At 48.4% G+C, this 20,226-nt stretch overlaps 1 protein-coding gene across 3 annotated transcripts in view; it reads left to right on the top strand.

Moving 5' to 3' along the window:
* Positions 1-20,226, top strand: part of NEXMIF (neurite extension and migration factor) — a 138,992-nt gene that overhangs the window by 79,567 nt on the left and 39,199 nt on the right. For 2 of the 3 annotated variants that reach the window (XM_040572466.1, XM_040572468.1), the window contains exon 2: positions 13,757-13,891. The gene's annotated coding sequence lies outside the window, so the exon portion shown is untranslated. Of the gene's footprint in view, positions 1-7,549; positions 7,697-13,756; positions 13,892-20,226 lie in introns of those variants that run through there. The other variant, XM_040572467.1, reaches the window with a different exon arrangement.

The following is a 20,226-nucleotide window of genomic DNA, read 5'->3' as shown; positions in this document are numbered from 1 at the left end:
TAAATGAAGGGACCATCAAAAATGGGGTTCACACCAAAATAGGTCCGGGTGTTGGTGGGTGACGAAGCTCACCTTGTTGTTTCAGCCTGGAGGAGAGCCCAGCTCTCCTGGCCATGGCCTTGGCACTGCGCGTTGGCCATCAGTCCTGGGGGCTCCCCACAATGCCCAGGTGCTTCGTTCCCTGCATGAATTTCTTTAACCTCACTGTTCTCCCTGGGAGATTTGTGACGACTTGCCCTCCAGAGCTCCCCGCTCTAAAAATCCATTTGGATAATGCCTGGGACATGATGGCTTTCTCCCTCCTGCCTGTCTCCGTGCCTCCCAGGCATCCCTAAATGTGTCCCTGGGACAAGTTCTCGTCTTCCCAGAGGGATTTTGTAGAGCTGGAGAATGCTGATAGATGTGAAATATTTCCACGCAGTAGCACAGGGATCTTGGTTTAGGTAAGAAATACGTATCGTAAATAAGGCTAACTTTTGCATTAAAAAGAAATCCAGGAAAAATGCCAGTATCCTCCCTCTGAAAGAAAGCAAAATGAAAAACCACAAACTCCACCTCGTCTGATGTAAATACACGAGCTTGAATATCCGTGATTTCTTACATTTCTCTGGAAAGCTTTAGGTGCTCTTTAAAGTTCAGATTGCTTTTTCATATGCGAATTACTGGTCTGATTTCTGTACTGCTTGTAAGAAATGATGCAAAATTTGTTTAAAGGATTTAATGAGTTCTGGGCTGTCTGCATCACATAGCATCTCCGTACTGCGTGGCACACATCAGGCACAACTAAGTATTTCTACATCTTTCTTCAAAAGATGCCATAACCATCAAAGATACTTGCTATAAATGGTCCTGAATGTGTGGATTTTTTCTCTACAGTGAGATCTGCATATCCAGTATATTAAAGGAAATGTGTTTTCCTTGAAGGAGGGAGATAGTTTGTACGTTAGAGTTCTTCTTGGGACATCTGCACAGCCCATTTATTTCATCTCATTTTGTCCTATTTTACCTATTTGTTTGTTGTTGTTGTAGAATTAAGCTTCATTAAGGAAAAAAAAATAAAATACAATGTATAGGGCTTGAATAATGCCAGGCTTAATCCTGAATAAGAAATGTTTTGAGGAGAAAGGATCTCGCGTTGGTTGGCCATAAAGAGCCCTTGCACGCCGAGCAAGCCACCTGAAAGATGCTGCCAGAGGAGCCCCGGCTAACCTAGACGCTGCCTTTTCTCTTGCTCTAGACTGTCTTCTACACCTCAGATAAAAATCACATCTTGTTATTGGTGTGAGGATAAAGAGCAGATGCATACAGTAAAATACAGCTTATTAAACTACGGCTTAGATTGGTTAATTACTTTCTCTGCATTAATAGAGGATCAGGGCTGCCACTGTCGGTTTTAGAATTCAGCAGGTTCTTTTCTGCCTCTGTAGAAGTGAGTCAGTACAGTTCCTGCTTTGATTTACAAAATTGGATTTTAATCTCTTTGAAACCATTATGCTAAATCAATTTTTAACATAGCAGAGCATGGAGGTACAAAGCCCCTCTTGTTCTCATGTTGCTGACTCTTTGGATGAGTGAGCACCATATAAACAAGACTTAAACGACATCTATGTGGAAGAGCTCGTGCCAGCGTGGAAATACAGTTTTGCTCTATTATGATGATTAGCGACTGTGGCGTGGACAAAGAAAATAAAGGTGTGGCTGCGAGTGCTGCTGCCGCTAAGAAATCCTCCCTCCGGTGCGGCGGTCAGGAAGGACATGGGAGGACTCGCAGGATTTGGGTGTGGGTTTTTGTGTGTGTTTGTGTGTGTAGTTTTTTTTGCCTTCCCCTTAGCCCGGCTCCGGAGCTGTCAAGGCACGAGATGAATCACCCCTCTGATGTTTTGGATTTCTGGCAACGGTAGCGATCGGGCAATCATCCAAATCCAGCAAGAGCGCTGATAGTAATGAATGGGAAGCTCATATGATTTCATATGGAAAGCAGGAGGAAGAGTTTGGAGAAGATGCTCTATGCATACACAGGCGTGCACTTCCCCTTTATTCTGCTCTTTCTTTCTGAACTTTATGGCATCCCTCTGTCTGGCTGATAAATCAGATTTACTGTGGGGTGGGGAGGGGATGAAAGCCTTCTGAAATGCTAGCAGCAGGTCCGAGCTGCAGTGCTTTGGACTGGACTGAAAATCTCTGGACTTCAAGTGGTTTGTAGACCTATCCTTCTTGCCTACTGCCCAGTTTGAGATGCAGCTTGCATATCCTGTTTGTGTCCTATAGGGATATAGCGATGGTTCCCCCACTTCCCCTGCCCCCAACTCTCCAGGGAAGAATATCTGGAAAAAGATCTTTCTATCGGCTTTTTTTATCCTACTTTAATTAAAAACTTAGAGTGTGAGATCTTTCAGAAAACTTCGCCGATACTTTGCAACAACCGAGTCTTGAAGACTGTTGAGCCTGCCCCCATCCTTATTTGTCCTTTCTTATGGGTATTACCTGGAATATTCTGGACTGTTCAAGTGAAAAGGGCGTATGGCATATTGTACTTGGCCACGTTCACTTTGGTAAAACCCAATAATAAGCATAAAAGTTAGCTGCAAAACAAATAGAATTATGTGGGAATATGAAGAGAGGATAAATTCCTTACCCCTTAAAATCTCCTTTAGGAAAAAAGAAATGTTGCGAGATTTGGGCAATTTGCTACATAATAAGTCTCGTTGCCTAAAAGCTGAGGATATTAGCGAAACAATGATGCAGAAATGAGGCAGTTGTTTTATCTGTGTGTGAGGGGTTAAGTCTGTGGAAGGCATACGTTGGCTTTCAGCTTTTGCGATGTCGGTGCAACATGCCTCTGAGTTACGGCACGGAAGGATCCATTCCTCTGCTCCTTCTTTCCTGAGCCTTCTTTGTCATGGGCTTAGATCAGCTGGGGAAGGCTCTCCTGCCTTCTGGTCGTGCTGGAGGAGGGGCTGCCAAAAAAATTGGAATATTTATTAGAGTTAAAATAAAGGGGCTCTTCCATTCAGGAATTAGTGGAGAAGGGGGTTGCCTTAGAAGCAGAATTTGGGTCCAGCTCCTCGTCACAGTGGTTTCGTGGCCCATGGTGGTGCTGATGGACGAGGGTAGCGCTGCAGTCCTGTGTTGCAGTGGTTGTAGCTGGTGGTTTAATCTGTATTTCTGCTTGTGGGGTGGTTCCTCCCCACTCTCTGCGTAACATGCTCGCTGCCTTTTCAATAGCACCACGATTGAGGTCCTAGGGGCTTCTTCTTTGTTAGAAAACTCAGTTCTGGTCCCTGTTTTGGGCCAAAATGGCAACTTCCATCTGCTTTTAAACAGTATCAGTTTAACTTGAGAGCGAGCACATGAATTTGCTAATAATCTCTGATTATTCCACGCTAATCTTGCAGTTGTAGAGCCTGGATCCCACTGACATTCAACAGATGAGTTATTAATTATTTTCCTTTCTATTGCCTGCCCTTCATGCCAGATTTCTCAACACCTTTCGGTCTGCATTGTTAGCTGTGCTGTTTGACACTGATTAGTTCTTTATGCTCTCCTTTCCTCGAGTAGGTAACGTTGCTGAGCATCCCCCCAGCACCAGTCCCAGTTACTCAGGTAGCAGCTCCACCAGGTAAGGAACCTCTGCCATCACCTTGGCATTGTTTTTCTGAGAGCTCAGGGCTGTGCAATGCCCCGTGAGCAGGCTCGAGGCTGTAAAAAGCTCCCGGTGGCAGGCAGACAGGCGAGCATTGCTGTAACCTCGCCGCGGTGCTGGTGCTGGAATAGGAAAACTCTTTCAAAACGCTGCACTGAACGGCTGTATTGCCAGCCAGGATCCCAAAATAACCACCTTTCAGTTGGTAAAATAAATCATAAAAGTCTGTCAGATCCAAAATGTAATGGTTGGGCAAATTAATCCATTGTTGTATTGTTATAGTGCTCTAATCATATTTTTATATATCCCAGGAGCTGGAACTAAGAAGCATTTTGCTGTCATTGCAAACACAATAATAAGAATAGTCTTAACAAAGTGACGTGCACTAAGTTGACTTTCTGCAATACATTTCAGCGGAAATTACAGATGCTTTTTACATTTCATTATCATTAAGGTACAAATAACTTTCTTGTATTGAAAATCAGGCCTACTTTATCTGGTTTAATAATTATATTGAGGCTCATTGTGGACACCTTGTTTGTAATTCGTGCTTTTCTTATTGAATTCTAAGTGTGTTATTACAGAAGTATGTACTTTAACAGATGGAATATACGATGGCAGTGTTTAGTTCCAGTTGATCTTTTCCAAAGAATGCGCTGAACGATCTCAGGCTAAATACAACCCAGTCAACATCCAGCTCGATTTGTTCCTACCAGCATTATTCCAGCTGCTCAGAGGCGAGCAGAGAGCCAGAGATGCCGTTGGATGGAGCACGGCAGCGGGAAGGGAGCGTCCGGTGGGCTCGTGCAGACCTTGGGAAGAAGTACGGGGCCCGCGTCACAGGCAGGGGGGACTTTCCCAAGGAAATATCTTAGTTGGTGTCAAGGTTGTCTCATTTGCCAGTGGGATATTGCTTTAATGGTGTTCTTTTTTCCTCTCCAGTTTACATAATGAGATCAAGCTAATTAAACCATGTCTAGCTCTGGGAAAAGATCAAAATGTGAGCTCTTTTTATTTCTTTTTATTAAAACCTTCGCCCTGTGATAGAAGATTATAGGAAGTACTTTGCTACCAGTGCCTCTTGCTCTTCTCTGGTGAAAAAGAGTTCTTTTTATGCTTGGTTTTAATTGTTTTTTCTTCTAGTTTTCCATGTTTCGGGAGCTTACAAGAGTTCCTGATGTGGTTCGGTAGATGAGGTAGAGGAATAAGAACAAGCAGATGCAGCAAGGTGTTGTAGCCAAAAGCCAGCTCTTCAGCGAAGCCCACAGGGACGTGCTCTGTGTCTGCTCCCACGAAGGTTCGGAGCTGCTTCTTGGGCTGTTTTACCTGGCATGCTCCTCGTTAGTCATAGCTGACTGCCCAGCACCAAGTGTAGCCTGAGGTGTGTCCCCATTCCTTGGACCCAGGAATGTTTTTTACAACCTCCCCAAGTTTTCAGTGTTTTTTCCCTATTAAATTCTGTCTTCATCATTATTATTTTAATTTTGGGGGTGAAAATACAGCAATTTATTTTTCTTAGATGGATGAAATGAAATGGCTAAACACCCATGAGCGCTCATGACCCGTCGAGTAGCACCGGTCGGAGATGCCGTCACCTGGTGCCAGGCATGGTGACACCGGGCCACAGATGACCACCACGTGCCTTCGGTTGTTTCTCTTCTGTAGAACGCCCCGATTCAGCAGTCGCTGCCCTGGCAGCTCCTCCCTGTGTCAAGGTCACAGATCTGAGCCCCACGTCCCACATGACGTGCTGGCACCGCTGGCATCGCCTGTGTTCAGCCCTACCGAGCGCTCGCCCCTAGCCTAGCTGAGGAGAGGCTTCACGGGCTGATATTAAGGCGAGGAGTTATTGCTAATATTAATATATTACTGTATTAGATCATGCTAATTATGTTTTAAGCTACAATGATTTCAGAAAGATGGAGAGGAAATGAGGGCTCTCCCATGCCTTCTCCCTCTTTAGAAGGAAGCAAGGTTCAAGTATTATTTTCTCTTCCAGAGGGGAGGAACAGCTGTGCCGGGGCTCTGAAGTAAGTTTATAATGATTGAGTTGAATTGCAGAGTGCATTTTAGGTTGCATTCAAATCAGGGCAATTTCCCTTCCCTCTGTGACAGAGCAAGGAGCTCTCCACTTTGATCGTTGATGTAGACTTGGAGAGAGAGTGGGGGGGGGGAAAGAGAAAGAAAGCTTTTGTTTCGGGCGTGTCGTGGTTTTCCTGCCTCCTGTTCCCACGGTGAAACAGGGGAAATGCTGTCGTTCATGGACAGATGGCCACGAGTGCTCCTGCCCTACAGGTCCTGCTCCTGCTCCATAGGGTGCCCCTCCTGCTCCCCACCCTGTGCAGCACGTTGATCTGTTCCTCCCGGGCAGCGTGGGAGCCCCCCAGGACAATTTCTTCCGTGCCTTGTTGGCTGCTGGCGTGGTTTTGCTGCAGCATTTCAAGCAGCCGCTGCCTTTGGGAGCTGCCTCACTGCCGTAGTCCCGAATGGGGAGCGGGATCCCAGCCCGTCACGCAGACCCCGTTAGCTGGTCGTCGTTGCCGTGCCCAATTCCTGAGTCCTTGCACGGGGCACGTGCACGGGAAGCCTTTTATGCTCGGATAAATAAGTCAGTCCTTGTCACAATGACATGTACACGTCTGCTTTCTTTGCCTGTGCAACTTCACCAGCAAGCCAAATGCACTTAATAATGTTTTTTGCTGTATTTCAGTGGTATGAATGTACGTGAAAATTACAGCAAAGGCATCATTTTTTTAACAGCTGTGTTTAGTTGAATAACAGATTTAGAAAGTGCAGACTTTAATTAATCTGTGTTTTCTGCTGGGATTTCAGCACCATCTGATTTACTTTTCATGGCTGAAAAGTGTAATTGTAGTTTTTCCCTTTAGCTGCGGGTGTATCCTCCCAAGAAATTGATTCGGTTCTTCTTTTTCTTAAAGAAAACTCAATATCAGACTAATGGTGCCTGGCACGCCGTGCAGGTGATGCGCTCGCTCCGGGTGGTGGTGGCGAGCCGGGCAGGGCTGGCTCAGGAGGGCTCTTCTCCTCCTGCCTCCAGGTGGAGGAGAGGAGCACCTGGCCCAAATCCCATCCTGTGCTCGGATTTGTTGAACAAAGGGCGAGGACGGAGGTTACTGGAAAAAAAAACAATGCAGAGCAGGAAGGGTTTTCCCTATGTGTATTGTGATTTATTTTTTTTAGTTGGATTTATGGTAGGGAGGCTCTGCCTCTCTCTGCTCACTGTTCATTGTGAGGCGTGTTGGTAACCTAACTCCTCAGATGTTGTTCAAAAACCTCTCTGCAGAAGGCGGTGCTGGGTGGTGGCTTCGTGGACCGTGGTGGTGAGGGCTGAGCAATAGGTTGTGGAGCCACGGTGATAAATTGCGTTTATTATGCACTGTTGATCGCGCGTTATTCCATCTCTGTTGGGATGAACAGGAGTGTTACAAACATGCAGAGTGCCTTGATGGCTCTCATTGGGGATTTTTTTTTTCTTTAAAAATCAGCTGATTGTGCAAATGTGCCCTTTCCCAGCCCTCCTTCTGCTCTGGGACAAGGGTGAGGACTCCTGCCCAGAGCCAGGAGCACTTGTTCAGAGCTGGGTCAGAGGAGAGGAAGTTTGTACAGAATAAGGGCACTATTTCTGTTTTTAGAAGAGGTCAAATTATTGTAGTTAGGCGTACTTTCCCCCATTTTTATTTTACTAGGTTGGTATGGAGTTTGGATGTCTTAAGGGCTTTGAGCGCAAAGCCCACGATGTCTGAAGGGAAGCAGTGCGTTTAGACTCAGAGTGTAATCTCAGGGTGGCTGCTAATCTGAATAAGATTTAAAAAAAATAAAAAATCTTTATGGGTTTTAAAACTTATTTTAATTAAGGTTTTCCCTTTCATCTCGCCAAAGCCCGGAATTAGCCCCCTCATGCTCCCCCAGATACGGATCGGCTGCCGTTGTGCACAGAAAGGGCCAAACCCCGGTGCAGGAGCGCAAATCCTGGAGACGCCGCGGGGATGCAAGGTGGAAAGGAAGGAACCCGAAGCAAGCCCTGCCAGCATGGTGAGCTGCAGCACGCCAAGGTTCCCCAGCAGCACCTTGTGTTCCCCAGCTCCGTTCTTTGGTGTATTTTATGGGGTAGATGCAGCCCCGCTGGCCGCAGCGACACTGTCCCGCTGCCTTCCTGAGCGTGGGTGCGCTCAGCAGGACGACCCCGTTCCCTGCAAGCCTCGGCCCCAGCACGGAGCCAAGGAGAAGCGAGGCCAGCAAACAATCAGGAATCAAAGGAGCCACCTGCACGCCACGGGGAGCCTCTCCCCGGGAGGCTGCAGCCTTTGCCAGCGCTCGTTGCCGAGCCTCCTTCTGCAGCCCCCGGAGGGGGGAGCAGGGCTGCTCCCCAAAATCCCGTAAAGAGGTGTCCTTACCATTCATCCAGCCATGAACAAGACCTGGATGGATGGTGAGGGCACCTCTTCATCCATGAGAAAACCTTTTTTTTCCCCTCTTCCTCCTGCTGAGCAGGGGAAATGCTGGAAGCGACGACGGAGCCAGGCTGGAGGCAGCTTTGGGGATGCCACTATTTAGGGGACGGCCTCATCGCACCCTGCTGGCAGGGAGCTCTCCCTTGCAGCCTGCCCCAGAGGAAAATTAGGTCTTTTCCCCAGCATTTTTATCCTCTGCTGCTTTGCAAGAATGGACCCCGCGAGCGGGAGGGGGGTGAGGGGTGGCGTGATGTGCCTCCCCAGGTGTGTTTTCACCCGGCCGGGAGGCTGGCGGCTTGCTCTCGTTGCTTCAGAGGGCAGATAGATAGTATTTATTTTGGAGAGGGAGCCAATGTGTGATGTGCGTGCGTGCGTGCGCGCCGCTGCCTTTTTTTCGTACCAAGGAAGACATGTTCGGTCCCAGCCCCCTTCCAGCCACGTGTGCCTCGGTCTCAGCAGGAGCTCTGCAAAAAGGAAAAGCAGTGCTCGCAAAGCCGGGTCAAAAAAAAAAAAAACGGGCTTTTCTCTAGCACGCAAGCATTACCTGTGGCTATTTATACCCTCCTCCAAGGCTATTTATGCCCTCTCCCCACTGCCGGCTGGGGAAAATTCTTGGATTTGGTGTTTTTGGTGGCTCAGGGATATTCCCCCCCAGTGCAGGGCCGTGTGCGTCTGATGCCTGGACTGCGATCTCTGCGTTGCCTTTCACTGATGGTCGTATAAAACAAGAAACTGTAACATGCAATTTTTCCTGCTCGTATATAACCAGTAGAAACCACAGCTGTGAGTGAAGGGGCGAGATTTCAAGCCTGAGACACCAGAAAGCCCCTCTGCAGTGGTTAACGTTTGGTCAATTGGGTGTCTGACGAGCAGCGCCGTGCTACCTCTGCCTCTTGTTGGGTGATGGCGTTTGCAGGCTGGGTTTCATTTATTACAGAAATTACAGTATTCATTTATTACAGAAATTGGATTGTGCTCAGCATCTGTTTTAAACCCGGATCGCATCCCTGCCTGTGATGGTGATGCCATGCTTGGGGCTTGGGGATCCGTCTGCCCAATATAACCGTGGGTACCCGTCTGCCCAATATAACCATGCTCATAGAGTTGATCGAGGTCGCTCATTGAGTCTGATCCTCATCCCATGCTGTGCAGCTGACAGGGAGCACCACGGGGTTATTTTCATGTTTCCAGGACCCTGGTGGAGTCAGCGCGCTGGGCTTGCTGCAGCCCTGATCCCCCAGCTGCAGCAAACATCTTCAGCAGGGACTGCGCCACAAAGCAGACCATCATCTCGCTGCCCAAACCAGTGGCTCCTCTCCTAAGGGTTGTCTTTGTTTGGGAATAATGTATGGATCCATGGGAATGGGATGTCCAGCGGAGTTTCTTAGTGATTTTTGAAAGGATACGGGAAAGGATTGCGGCGTCCTGTGTGCCTGCTCCATACCGAGCCCACACTGCTGTGCGCGGTGGGCAACACTTGTAAATTCCCAGCTCTTCCCTTCTTCTTGTTAGTCTGTCCCTTTGGCAGCGTCTGCAATGAGAATATGAGGGTGTTTTTTTATTCTTCGCAGAAATAGCCTCCGACTCCTCGTGAACCCGCAAATGGGTTTCTCAGCCTCCCGCCACCCGAGGTGTAAATGAGACGGGAGCGGGGCTGGACTCGAATCCTTTCCCTGGCAGCCCCGGCAGCCCTCCTCCCGGGGACAGCCGCTGCCTCGGGGCCGAGCTTTGCGTTCTTCCCCCGTCGCATGGATTATGGTTATTTCCTTTAAATGCTCACCAAATCTGCCTCTAATGACTGCGGGTGCCGGTGTGTGCGCTGGGATGCGTGGCCACTCGGCACGAGGGGCAGGGACCCCCAAATCCCGAACAGCCATGATTTACTGCGCAGCTTGGGCAAAGTGCATTTGTTGCCTTGGAAACAAATAGCAGCAGTGAACAACTAAATGAAATTTATGGAATCAACTTCAATAAATCTTGATGATAAATGTGCAAAAACATACACAATTTGATGAAGATCTACAGTATGCAGATGGGAGGGGTGATAGGAAGTTATAGGACTGCTTCAGATACGTTTTTGGGCTGCCACAAATACGTTCCTATAATATGTTGGGTTTTTTTTGTTTCTGAGGAAGCTGTCTGCTTCTTTTCATAGATATGGCATTTAATTTTGATTTCCAGGGTATCTTTTAGCTTAATTGGCACACTGGATGATTGCAGTGTGTTGTTTTGTCTTTTGCAATCCCTGATTCAGAGCTAACTCGGGATAAAAATAAAATCAAGAACTGTGGCAATCCAAGAGAGCAAAATGCAGCGAGTGTCAGGTCACGTGCCCCCAAGCCAGGTGCAAAATATCCCAAATTATTTGCAGCATTTATCCAGGATGCCTCCCTGACCCCTGGTATGGGTCTGTGTGTTTTGCAGGACGAGGACAGGGCAGCGATGTGGAGTTGCGGAGCGGCGCGGCGTGGGGAATGGTCTCTGTGCTCACCTGTGTGTAGGGATGCCTTTATTTTTTTGTAGAAGCACAAAAAATTGCAAGTGATATTTTCTAAAATAGTTATTGTTGTTTCTGGCTTGACCTGTGGATCGATAAAGGTTCGGGAATACCAGCGGGCTTGTCTGGAGACTGCTGCAAACCTTTAACGCGGCCCTTAATGGAATTTGATGTTTTTCCATTAGTTCCCGTGCCTCTCCTCGTTACAGTGCCTTATTTTCACCTTCCTCCACCGGGTCAGGACGCGGGGGAAATCGCTGACTCCCCGGCGATTCCTTCTTGGTTAGAGCCTTTGTAATGTTGACTGGGCTCAGAACAGGACTTTCCTGAAGCTGTGGTGTGCTGCAGACCTCCCCGGCGTCCTCCCCACACGTGGCAGAGCAGGGTTGCTCTTCCCGTTAGCATCCAGCTGTACAAGACAGCTTGAACTCCGTTAGGAGCTAAATTTGGCGGCTCGCTAACTTCTTTTTGATATGTTTTTATAGTTTCGTTGTATTATGACACCCGGTTTTAAATTTGCATGAGTAAATGAGCCTCTCGCTAAGTCAGGTAAAAAGATTTTTCACTTATCTACCATGAAATAAGGCATTAAAAAAATGGTAAGAAGAGAAAGCAGTGTATCCTTGACATATTTAGTTTACGTTTTTTTTTCAGCTGTGCTGACTGAACGCTCCTAATTATTAATGATACAATAAAGCTATTTGTACTGCATCTAGCAGGCGAAATAATTTCATATTAGGAAGACTTTTCATAATAAATTCGGTGTTTTGTACCAGAGCAGTGTTTTTTGAAAAACGCGCGTTTTTATTGAGTTACACCCAAAATCTAAATTTGGAGCTGCAGTGAGTGAAAATCAGGCTCTCACCGTTCACATCAGGACATTTGGGTGTACGGATGAGGCTACTGCTAGAGAAAGACCTGGTTTGGGGTTACCAGTGCTTTTTGGCGAGTGCCCCGCAGCCCACGGGCTTTCCGTCCCGCTTTCCATCCCTCTACTGTGGGTTTGTGGCCTTTCTGTAAATACATCTCGACTTCCACTCCAGGTAGGACTCGAGCAGCGTTGAGACCTGCATTTAAATGTCTTTTTCTCCTCTCCTAGCCAGGAGGGGCACCGAGCACCTGGGTGCCACCGCTCTGTGCTGGGGCCATTATCACAGCCCCAGCACCCGGGGCTTTCAGACTCCCCCATCTCTCCTGGTCTTTAATCTGTTTGTGCTATTGACTCTTTTTTCTTTTTTTTAGCTGTTTCATTAATAGTGACAGATGCTTTTAATTAAAAAGAAAAGGCAAAACAAAATCCCGAATAAAACAGAAAGAGAATATTCTAATTTGGTGTGACATTATGAGGCAGAATGGCTCCTGGCATGCAAGGTACAGAAAAGGTCATCTTCCACGGCTGCAGCCTTTTGCAATGGTGGAATTAAGTTCAAACTCGGGCTGGTTTTGAAGTCTTAAGTCTCTCTGGGGATTCCTTTCATAACATCTTCGAACTGGATAACACTACAGTAAATGAAATACACTGCACTGGATTAAAGGGTTATTTCCCCTGTGTGTCAGGCTGACACAGAATACCAAACCTCAGGTTGCCTCTGAGTTGTCTCTATCTGCTGATACCCTCTCTTCTTTACATAGCAGCTCTTGGAGTTCTTGCATGGAAGTTTGTGATTATTTATTCGGCTTCGTTGCGTTGTGAGTGCGGCACAATTTTATGCAGCGAGGAACCAAAACAAAGCGACTAAACGGGAAGAAACCTAATGGGCATAAAAATGTGAAAGAAGCGATGCAGGAAAGAGCAGAGCTGCCTCTTCAGTTCTGTTAGGCTGCCCTATAATTTGTACCAAAACACAAAATACAGATATCTCTGCATTGCCACTCAGATACATGTTCAGCAGCATGGAGCCTGCAATAACAGCCGGCTGTGATCTACGGCACCGTGCTCTCATCTGACTGCACCAACGGTTAAAATTTGTTAAGGATCGTTTGCACCGTGTTTGCCCTAGAACAAACGTTTGCTGTGACTTGGAGCATCCTCCCTCCTGACGGATTTTTTAAAGTATTTAAAGACAGGTTTTGTAGGGCTAAATAAATGTTAATAGCAGCAGCGTGGCACGGGGTTTGGCAGCGGAGGCACCGGCTCGGGAGACCTGGCTTTTGTTTCTGCCCTGCTCCTTGGTGTCTCGAGCAGTTTTATTCACTTGTGCATTACCTTTCCCGTTCTGCTGAGCAGAAAGGAGAAGCTTCCAGGCTTTGTTAAAACACTTAGGATTTATCAGAGGCTGCTGGGCAAGCGTTAAACACCGTGCTGCGTGCGCAAGGCGTTGGTGCTGCAGCGTTGGTACTTCTGCGGTGGCAGCGTGTGTTGCTGCCTGCTACTTGCCGTGACCTTTGTGCTTTTCAAACCAAATCAGGGTAGTCCTTGACTCATTTTTTACCCCCTAGCACACGTAGCATCTTCTAAATCATTTGGGAAATACTCCTCCTTGGGTGCTTGCAGCGTTGAGGCTGGGGCTCCCCGTGCTGGCTGTGCCCAGCAGGTTGGAGAGCTGTCGGGAGAAGAATAAAAATGCAGAAGCTGGTTCCTGTCCTCTGCATTCCTTTGTCAGTTCCTTAAAAAAAAAATCGTATTTTGCAGACCTCAGAGGGCGGCGTTAAATGGGCAGTGAGGCTGGGGGCAGCCCCGATGAGTGGGCAGCCTCCGGGAGGGCAGTCTCGGTGGGGACAAGGTGGAAGGGGGAGTGGGACAAAAATCCCACCCTGGCACGGGTGGCAGCCCCTTCCCCAGCGGCTCCACGCGGTGTTTGCAGGGCTGCACGTGTCGGAGGGATAGCAGCAAGTCACTGCCAAAGCAGGTGGGGGATTAACCTGGTTTGTAGGGCTTGGGCTCACAGGCAGCCCCTGTGCTGCGCTGTGAGTGCTGGTGCTCTCGCTGGGTTGTTTTTCTTCTGTTTTAGAAATTGCTCTCTTTTTAACCCCCCTATCATTTCCCTGACTGCTGCCTTCTCCTTGACAGTTGTGATGTTTGTATGTGTGCATAAAAACAGTAGGAAGCGTTTATGTAGGTGTCACTAATTTAATTTAATTTAACCTGATACGTATGTATAGAGAGGCCTGTTCTGCACTAAAGTGCTTCTCTTTATTTTACAGTCTCCATCGTCATCAAATACAACTCCTTTCATTCTCCTCTTCCATTCACCTACCCAAAGACCAAATCTGGAAATAGTAACCAAAAGAGAAGCCCAGATCATACACAAAGCAGAGAAAGATTGAAGTAATTTAAGGGTAAGTAATTTTTCACCCTTATTCTAACTTGAAGCTTTGTGTTCAGGGTAAAGCAGTAACAGTAAGTGCGAGGCTGCATAAAAAAGCTGTTAAGCATGTACAGAGCTGCTCTATGTGCAAAGAGAAAAAAAAAAGACTGAAAAAGTGAACTGGTGATGAAACCAAGGTATAGCAGCACCTTTTGCAGGTGAGAAGGCGGCCAGCAGAGCAGCGAGCTGGGAGTTTGGGGCATTTTGGGCGTTTTTTCCTGTCCTGTTTCGGTCTGTGCTGGTGCCAGGTGGAAGCACGGCGCGGGGTCGTGGGCTTTGCATGTCCTCGGCTGGTCTGGCTGCTCCCTGGATATGGACGAGCCGGGAGGTTGGGGTCTTGCGGTCTCCCCTTGCTGCAGCACGGTTCAGTCATTGCCTCGTCTTGTTGCCACTGCAGGCAATAGGAGGCTGTGGGAGCGCTGCGGTTGTTCCGTGTGCATGGCGCAGGACGTCTGGGTTAGCTGTGGCTTCCCGGAGTCCTCGTGGGTGCCAGGGCTCCAGTAGTTTTTCCTGGAGCAACCCAAAGGTCCCGTGCCACGGCTCCACAGGGCTGGAGCAGGACCAACCTGTGTGGCCGAATGAGGAGGGGCTCGTGGCGGAAATCAGGGTCTGAAGTGACTTAAGGCTTTTCTTGCGCTGCCAGGGCGATGAATACGAGATACAAAATGAGTTTCTGTGAAATTCAGAACCCTGGCTGAAGCATTAGTAAGCTCCAAATGTTAAGGAACGTGTTTTCCCACCCTAGTTCCAGATCTGTGCCTGCATATATTGCATTTCCACACATGTTCTTTCAGAGATGGACAGGATATGCATTTGCTTACATCTGAAAACTTAGCTTTAAACATCTGGGCTTTCTGTTTTATTGCTGCTTTTTTTTTTCTGCACTGTTTGTTCATGCAAAATTCATATCTGGGAAGGGCATCTCAAATCCCTGCTTCTGAGTCAAAAAGGGAAAGTATGGAAGTGAAAAGAGGGATTGTATCATTTAAGAAATATGATTCATGAATTAATCCTCGTCTGCTACACCATCTGTGGCGTGTGTTTCAATACAAAAATCCTGGTTTTGTATCTCTTTAAAAAGCTTCCTTCTCGCTGGCCACGCAGTGTTCAGATGCTTTCAGAGGCAGGGCAGGGGTTTGGCAGCCTCCCAGGTTGGTGCCGATGGGGACAGGATCCAGATCGCTCCACACAGGAGTGGAAAATAAGGGGTTCTTAAAAGCGGATCAAGGGGGCTTTTTGTGCTTGACGACAGAATGAGGGCCTCCCCGTACTAATTCAGTTCCTTGAATTGTTCTCCAGCTTTTCACAGGGACACACTTTTCCTTTTTAAACACATTTTTCAGGTGTCTATTCCTTTAGCTTTTGTAGCACACCCCATTTCCTTCTGGAGTTAGACCTGGGACGTCTGTGTGCCTCTTCTCCCCCATCCACCAGCAGGGTCCCAGGTCGGGACAGCATCTCAGCACGTGCAGCGATCCCTTCCCAGATCCAGACACGTCCCTGGACAAAGGCATCTTGCTGCCCCACCAATTTGCTCCTCTTCTTCACGGGGAAAGCCCATAACAGCTTGAGCATTCTTGTCCATGCTCTCGAGGAAGACCTCTGAAAACTGCAGCAAAACCCGAGATGCTGGGGAGGTCTCGAGCAAGGTGGATGTCCCTCGCCCTTGCCATGGCTCGTGGTGGCCCCAGCCCGTGCCGTGGGGTGGCATGCACGTGGCTGTACCAACTACGTGGTAACTACAGCTCTGGGGAGCTCCCAGACACTGGTAACGCTGATAGATGGAGGCTATCCAGGAGCTCAGTGCCGATGGTGAAATATTTCGGGTCTATTGCCTTTCCATTCATTTTGTTTTCACGCCTTTCTGCCTCCCTGACTCATTGCCGCGCGGCGTCTGCTCACAATCTCTGTTTGCTTCGGTAACACCCCCTGGACAAGGCAGGAGGCACTGGTGCTTGCAGCTGCTTTTTGAGCTGCTTTTTTAATTGAGCATCTAAAGCCAGGATGGTGACAGAGAGGAAAACATTAGCGATGCCTTTTGCCATAGTAGGAAGCGTGAATAAAGTACTCAGACGAATGCAGGGCGGAAGAAAGGCGCGTGGTGCCAGGCTCAGGATGCTGCAGAAAAGTCCTGGTGTCCAACCACAGGCTCTGTGGGCAGAAGTCTCCCAGCTGATGGTAGCCACTGTCATAGGGTTCCTGATGGAAGATGGTCATCCTCATAACTGGGTGCCAGGCCATTTCAGGCTCTTGCTTAGTCCCAAACCTGCCCGCTGGACGTGCGGGTGCTTTGCTGGTGGGAAAAGCTGAGTGAGCGCCGCGAGCACTGCAAGGCTGCTGTGAATAGTGGTGTGTGAAGGGAAAACTGTGTCAGCAGTGGTTAGGCAAATGTTTAACCCAAAGTGGAATTAGAGTCTGAATTACTCCTGAATGGAAAATTCCTGCAGGAACGCAGACCTGAATCAGCACAGTTTTCTGTGTCTCAAGCCCACACGCACGCACACATTTTGCTTTCACTAGGAGCTCTGGCTAGCTTATTTTATGCCTCTGCAATATATTGCAGCTGTCCTCAAGCATATTCTGGATCTGCTTCAATCATTTTTGACCTGAGTTTCTAAGTTTATATACCATTAAATGTGCTGAAGTTTGGGAAGTACAGGTTGCTCGGGGTGTACCTGCAGCTTGGGGCACAGGGTGCTCATCTCACCGGCATCATGCCGCAGGGTTCTCCATGAAACAAGGTTACAGATTTTTTCCCTTGAGGTCCTGTGCTTACTTACACTGCTAGCATCAGCATCCTGAAAAAAAAAAAAAAAAGAAAGAAAAACAAAACACAAAAGCTCCACTGGTTTAAAAAAAAACAACAGCAAACAGTAAAACAAATTGTCCCAGAAGTGGAAGAAGAGAAGTGGTCCAGACATAAATAAAGAGGCAATAAATAGTTTGCATTTGACTTCTTGTTTGGTGAAGGACTGGCATTGTTTGGGAGAGGTTATGCCACGTTGTATTTCCCTAGCAGACACCGGAATTTTGTGCAGGTCCTTTTCTCCTCCGGGAGAGGACAGCCCCAGCCCTGTGGGACCACACCCCCACTTCAGGTGCCTCCGTCCAGTCCTTGTTAGCGGGTAGGGCAGTAAGAAGAGTTATTCTAAACACCACAGGGTGCCCGAAAAGCCGAGGAAGGGGAGGTGATGCGTTCGGCACCCCGATGGGGCCCAGGAGGAGCTTACGGGCAATCTACCTATGTGCTGGTTTGGCAGCTTGAGTGGCTTTGGGCTGCAGGAAGAAGCCCCAGCGCGCTGATGAAATGGCAGCCAGGCTGATTTCCATAGGGCCACTCTTCCAGAAGTGCTCACGCGCACCTTGTTAAGGGCCTTTGCAAGAGTTGGAGCATGTTGGTTTCCCTGCTTTGGCTGGCTGGCAAAATCTTCTTGGACTGGTGCATTCGGTGGGCACTGTGGTGAAAGGTTTTCACCAGCTGAAAGCAAAGCAGGATCCCAGAGGAGCCATGACCCGCATTCCCCATGGGCCAGGACGGATCCGGCTGCAGCTGTCCCAGGGCTGGCAGGCAGGTGAGTGCAGGCTCAGGTCTGCAGTCTTTGGTCCCAGCTCCTCTCCGCTGCAAGCTTTTAATTCCCCAAACCTCAGAACCGCCCTGAGCAAATAAGGGGCTTGGGGGAGAGTCCTCAGGTGCGGGGCGCCCGCTGTTCCCATGACCGGGAGTGGAAATCAGGGTGCTCAGCACCTTTGCAAATGAGGCCACGCTGCCTAGTGCATGGAAAACGAAATCATTAAGTAGCTGTTGCATTAAGACTCTGCTTTTATTCATGGAGTGTAATGTGCTTCATTTGCCCTTTTGCTCTCATGTTGAGAAGGCAGTCATCTAGTATGCATCGCTGGCTGCTGGCTGCAGGGAGAGGGTTTTTTTAATTTTTTTTTTTTTACTTTTTTTGTGAAAGAGCAGACATTTTCATCTAGTGCAGCTCAGCCACGGAGTTGTGCCTTGTCCCTTTTGGCGAGCAGCCCTGTTTGTGGAAGTGTTGAGCTCAGGCCACCTCCCCGTCTCCAAGCCTCAAGGCCAAAATCGATGCAGGAGGGCTACAAGAGCACCCGGGCAGCACCCTTGGGTGACGGCGCAAGGACCTGCTGGGGCACGCGGCCAGGCCCTCAGTGACCCCAGGATGCCACCAGCCACGGGCAGGGCAGAAAAAAAAAAGGGCGCTTTTTCTGATAACCTGAAAATGGGTGGAGGAGGTCGTGGGTTGCTGCTGCTGCTGTCACGGTTTGTGTTAGGTGGGAAGTTAAACACAGCCCAGGGACATGGTTCCTTCCTGGAGTTACAACAAGAACCATGCCAAGTGAGGGAAGAGGGCAGAATCCAGAAGAACAGAAAAATAAAATTTTTTAAATGTTAGCGCAGGGAGCATTAACTAAGCCACTAATTCCAAAAGAGTGATAATGAGTAAGGCGCTTTGAGTCACTGCTGCTTGTTGCGGACGGGATCGGAGCAGTTCAGTTCCATGTGCTGGAGCTCAGCCTGCAGAATAAGAAGTGAGAAATCCCTTTTTAGCCCCAACAATGGTGGCCCGCGCTTTCTAAGCACAGGGCTCTGAACCATGTCTCAGCGCTGCTGTTGAATTCCCTGTGGTCCCGATGCGCGGCACGGTGACCACCTCAAAGTCCTCAAGTGACCCTGGATTTTTAATGCTTCCAGGGTCAGGGGATGTATAAAAATCAATAAGGCCTGTTTCAGAAGCAGAAGACAGGAGGAGAGTCACTGCAATATGTTCCTTTGTTTTTTTGCTTTGTCCTTTTGTTCTTCCCCCACCAAAGACAGGACATCTGGAGGCCAAAGAGGTGCGAGGTTTGAGCGGCTGACCAAGCGCAGCGACCCTGGGGTGCGGACCAGGGGAAAGGCTGTTCTGCAGCAGGGCACGAACTGGGCGCTTCCTTTGGTGATTTTCCTACACTTTGTCGACAGGGAGGCATGAGAAGAATGGGTCAGCTGTGGCTAAAGATAAGGAGAAATGGTTTTGGAAAGAGCTTGGGGCTGAGAGCTGTTGGAAGGGGATTTTTTTGCTGATTGGGGTGGACAAAAGAGGGGAGGCTGCGTAGAGCTCGGGAGGTGGTAACGCCGACCTTCTCTGCTCTTTGTTTTCGACCAAGAAATGCACAACTCACCAATGATATTGCTGAGTGGTTTCCTGCTGCTTTGTGGCTTGATTTGGATCTGCAGTTGTTCCTAGCCCGGTTCGTGACTCCACATTGCAGTAGCTGACAAAAGCAAGCAAATCCTCGCCCGTGGAACTGTGATTGTTTCATAAGCATGGCCCGTTAGGAAGACTGCTTCGCACACACCTTCACCTTGCATCGTGCTTTAGATCCTAAATGGAGTTTGAATAGATTAATGCCTTTCGGAGTGTTCTAGAAAGGTCAAAAACAGCAAAGAGGATCTAATAGCAGTGTAGCAACCAGCTGGTTGCACTGGGTTTCATTTTACTGCCATAGTAACACTATGAGCCACAGTGTTAATGCCGTGCCCACTGAATGCCATTTCCCCCCTCTTTTTGTCAAAAGACCAGCCCATAAGAAGATATTTTCTTCCTTGAGAATTTCTACCAGGCAGCAATAGGCTTTTTGGAGGGGACAGTCCTCATACCCAGAGATGTAAGGTGGGTAATTTACAAGGCAATGTGCAAATGCCAAATTGTTAGGCAGAACTGCTGCTGATTTAGAAGGCAGTTAATGCTATAAATGTGCCAAGTGCCAGTAGAGTGTTTCTACAGATGGAATAACTGGAAATATTGGAGAGGTTCCAAAGGTTTAATCAAATTCAACCATTTTTTTTTTATTTTTTTTTAACTGCAGAATTCTCTAAGGGGCACGAGTTGAAATAGTAGATTATTCCATTGCTTTTAGTACCGGGGGGGAGATTTTCGCAGACGAATATAAAGCACTTACTTTCAAGCAAACACACAAGCAGGTACCCAAATCAGGGCGACAGCAGCAACACTGTGATAACCTGTGGCGGTTGAGCGAGGGGGAGCATCGTCCTTAAGTACCGTGTCAAGAGGGACCTTGGAAGCAGACCGATTGGTTTACAGCTCTGCAGCACGACAGGAGCGAGGGGAAGGGAGCGTGGAAGTGGCAGTCAGCTGCATCCCTGCTCCTGTGCTGGGGCTCTGCTGTACCTGGGCAGGTTTTGGTGGGATTCTGGGCACGAGCATCCTTTTCGTGGCTCCGTGTGCAGCGCTGGGGCATGCATATGTTTCTGCACAGATGCACACCTTCCTCTAGTCTTTCTGA

Source organism: Cygnus olor, chromosome 13 (genome assembly GCF_009769625.2).
Source record: "Cygnus olor isolate bCygOlo1 chromosome 13, bCygOlo1.pri.v2, whole genome shotgun sequence".
NCBI lineage: Eukaryota > Metazoa > Chordata > Aves > Anseriformes > Anatidae > Cygnus > Cygnus olor.
This window is presented reverse-complemented; position numbering and strand designations above follow the sequence as displayed.